Consider the following 4,275-nt stretch of genomic DNA (forward strand, 5'->3'; position numbering starts at 1 on the left):
TGCATCAAAAAATAACTAGGAATAAATTTAACTAAGCAAGTGAAGACCTATATACAAAACTTTAAAACACTGATAAATAAAACTGAAAATGACTTAAAGAATTGGAAAGATATGCTCTTGGATTGGAAGAATTAATTAAGCTAAAGTGGCCATAGTACACAAAGCAATCAGTGCATTTAATGCAAGCCCTATCAAAATATCCAGGATACTTTTCACAGATAGAACAAATAACCTATGGAACAATGAGACTTGGGGAAAAATAATAACAAAGCTTGATATATATAAAACCCTTCTATATTTCAGACAATATGACAAAGTTACAGTAATCAAAACAGAATGTTTTGGGCAAAAAAACACACACAGACATATAGAACAATGGAACAGACTGGCTATGAGTTATATGATTGATGAGTTATCAATCAATTTTTAATGAAAATCTACCAGCCAACTAAATGACTTCTCTGTTCTTCACTGACCACCCCCTTCACATCAAATATGTCACCAAAGTGGTGACTCTACATTGTGAATTCTTTTGCATTCTCTTCCCTCTCCTCTCAAAGTCATTTTGCCCAGGGCTAGTTGGCTAGTGGTAAAGAACCCACTTGCCAATGCAGGAGATATAAGAGCAGGTTCAATCCCCTGGTCGGGAACAACCCCTGGAGCTGTAGAAGGCAACCCACTCCAGTATTCTTGCGTGGAGAATCCCATGGACAGAGGACTCTGGTGGGCTACAGTCCATAGGGTCACAAAGAGTCAGACACAATTAAAGTGACTTAGCATACATGTAGGCATATTTCATCCAAATAGATCTCATTTATTATAGAGGTAATAAAATTAAGAGGGCATTCGGATATGCATGGTTTATTTCAACTCTCATTCCCATTTACTCAAGTTGAAAATTCTTTGTGTCTTTATTTCTGGTTTACTCCATTTCATTTCAGGTAATACCCAGTGAGGACATGGAAAGGAAAATGCAACATTGCTGACAGAATTCACTCTCACAGGACTCACATATCAGCCAGAAGGGCAAATTCCCCTGTTCTTTCTATTCTTGGTGATATATCTCCTCACCATCGTGGGAAACCTTGGCCTGATTGCTCTCATCTGCAATGATCCTCACCTTCATATCCCCATGTACTTATTCCTTGAGAATTTGGCCTTGGTGGATGCCTGGATATCATCCACAGTGACTCCCCAGTTGCTGGTCAGTTTCTTTGCAAAGAGCAAAATGATGTCTCTCACTGAATGTAAGATACAATTTGTTTTCCTTTGGAACCAGAATAACCACTGAATGCTTTTTGCTGGCAACAGCAGTATATGATTAATATGTGGCCATTTGCAAACCATTACTTTATCCAGTTATTATGACCAATAGACTATGCATTCAGCTATTAGTTTCATCATTTTTAGGTGGCCTTTTCCATGCCATACTTCATAATATAACTTTTATTAAGATTGACCTTCTGTAATTTTAATATAATACATCACTTTTACTGTGAATTTGTACCACTATTTAAGGTTTCCTGTACTGACCCTTCCATTAATTTTCTGATGGTATTTATTTTCTCTTGGTCAATACAGGTGTTCAGCATTCTTACTGTTCTCATCTCTTATACATTTATTATTTTTACAGTCTTAAAAAAAGAATTTGGTACAAGGCATAATTAAGGCCTTCTCCACCTGTGGGGCCCACCTCCTATCTGTTTCTTTATACTATGGGCCTCTTCTTGTCATGTATATATGCCCTAGGTCTGTACAAGCAGATGATCAAAATATGATGTACTCTCTGTTTTACATGATCATAATTCCTTTCTTTTTTTTAATTTTTTTATTTTTAATTTTATTTTATTTTTAAACTTTACAATATTGTATTAGTTTTGCCAAATATCAAAATGAATCCACCACAGGTATACATGTGTTCCCCACCCTGAACCCACCTCCCTCCTCCCTCCCCATACCATCCCTCTGGGTCGTCCCAGTGCACCAGCCCCTAGCATCCAGTATCGTGCACTGAACCTGGACTGGCGACTCGTTTCATACATGATATTGTACATGTTTCAATGCCATTCTCCCAAATCTTCCCACCCTCTCCCTCTCCCACAGAGTCCATAAGACTGATCTATACATCAGTGTCTCTTTTGCTGTCTCGTACACAGAGTTATTGTTACCATCTTTCTAAATTCCATATATATGTGTTAGTATACTGTATTGGTGTTTTTCTTTCTGGCTTACTTCACTCTGTATAATAGGCTCCAGTTTCATCCACCTCATTAGAACTGATTCAAATATACACAATGGAGTATTACTCAGCCATAATTCCTTTCTCAAATCCAATTATCTATAGCTTGAGAAATAAAGTCATAGATTCACTGGCAAAAGTATTGAAGAAGAATGCTTAGATTTCATACTCATATCAGTTCACTTTTTACTAAAAGTCATAAATTGTGCAGATTAGATGGTGCTACTGTTGACCAGGGTTCAAAGTTTTTTGCAGTTATCATTATTACCCTAGTGTTTTAAAGAATTAAGCTGAGAGTACTAATAAGCATCTGAAACTCTATGTACATTACTCAAAAAAGTAGATAAAATTCTAATCAAGTGTTCATGTTATACCAAAAAAATTAAAGATGAAAACAAATTAAAATCTTCTGCACATATCTTCTCAATATGTCTTCATAAATGCATTAAGCACTATGATAGTATCTTCACTCTGAAAAAGATTGAAATACGATGTCTTTAATATTAAGAAACCTGCACAGCCTGAAGAATCATATCATGTTTATCTCCCCAGTGGTGACAGGCCTGTGTTTGAATAAACAGGGCAAATTTCAGAAATTCTGCTAGCCATCGAACAGTCTTCTATTTCACTCTATGTGGGACATAGTAAATTTCACTTTTTTGTAGAGTTTCAACTCTGTGCTCCAATTGTGCCCAGTTGTTCAATTGTGTCTCACTCTTTGCAACCCTATGGATTGTAGCCTACCAGGCTCCTCTGTCCATGGGATTTCCCTGGCAAGAATACGGGCTGGGTTGCCATTTCCTCCTGCATGGGGTCTTCCAACCCAAGGATTGAACCTGCATCTTATGCATTGGCAGGCAGGTTCTTTACCACTGAGCCACCTGGGAAGCCGTGCAACTCTCTAATCACACAAAAAAGGCAACAGAAATGAGTAGCCAATAAAAATGAAAAATGAGAAAGGAGTTAAAGCAGAAAAAATCAGGTCAAATTGCAAGAGGATACTCTTAGTTCAACGTGTGTCTCTATCTAACACAAAGAGCGAGGATGTCTCTCACTATCTTTCCTCTTGAATGGTTCTGTCCAGTTTTGGGGTATGTTGTAAGGTAATCTGAAAAGCTTTACTGATTGAGAAAGCTAAACAACGAGACTGAAGATTTAACTGGTATGGGCATAGAAAGAAAAAACAGAAGTAGCAGAATAGGAAGGAAATGGTCTCAACTTTCATACAATTTTGAGAAATACCAAAGTAATCAGAAAAAAGAAGTAATATGTATAGATTATTAGAATGTGTTGTTAACAAGAGGCTTCAAGTGCATATTACCAAAGTACAAATAACATTAAAATGATCTATCAGAGTTCAATGAGTAGCTGGGAAAGACATGAAAATGAGCAAAAGTTTGCATGATTTATGCCACCACAATCCTTAAATGTTAGCTTTTGTCACAATCCATACTCTAAGAATAATAAGTGATTCATCTTCAGGTCTATCCCTGACCTTACAGTCTCATCACTGATTCCATACACATTCCTACTAACACCATTGATGGCCTCACTCTGAAACTACTCACCTCTGTCATTTTCAACATTCTTGATACTTCTACTATTTGGTTATGTTCCAAACATTGTTGTCAGATTATTTGTTATGAAAAGAACTCTGATTTATATTTCTCTTCAATAATTTTTAGTGAATTGTATTGCTATCAGATTATGTATATATAGTATACCTATCTAGAAATCTCTATATGCATATGTATATTTGTTTATGTGTATTTACATATTGTGTGATTTATAAACATATCTATCCCTAACTATCTGTCTTACTCTGCATTTGTTCATGTTGCCATTATTTGGGGTCTTTCCCCCCAAAAATCTTGATTTAACTCCAAATTCTCTTCTTCCACTATTCTCCTAATGGACCCAATGCTATAACCAAAATGAATGACTGAAACTCTTCTGGACAAATCTTCCTCTCAGGTACATGTTTGTTTTCATACAGGTCTCTCCACTGGAACATTCTCCCCAAGTACGTCTATCTT

General features: G+C 36.4%; 1 pseudogene; it reads left to right on the forward strand.

Moving 5' to 3' along the window:
- Positions 1-452: 452 nt before the first annotated feature.
- LOC112579537 lies at positions 453-1,810 on the forward strand (annotated as a pseudogene).
- Positions 1,811-4,275: the final 2,465 nt, after the last annotated feature.

Source organism: Bubalus bubalis, chromosome 1, assembly GCF_019923935.1.
Source record: "Bubalus bubalis isolate 160015118507 breed Murrah chromosome 1, NDDB_SH_1, whole genome shotgun sequence".
Classification (NCBI taxonomy): Eukaryota; Metazoa; Chordata; class Mammalia; order Artiodactyla; family Bovidae; genus Bubalus; species Bubalus bubalis.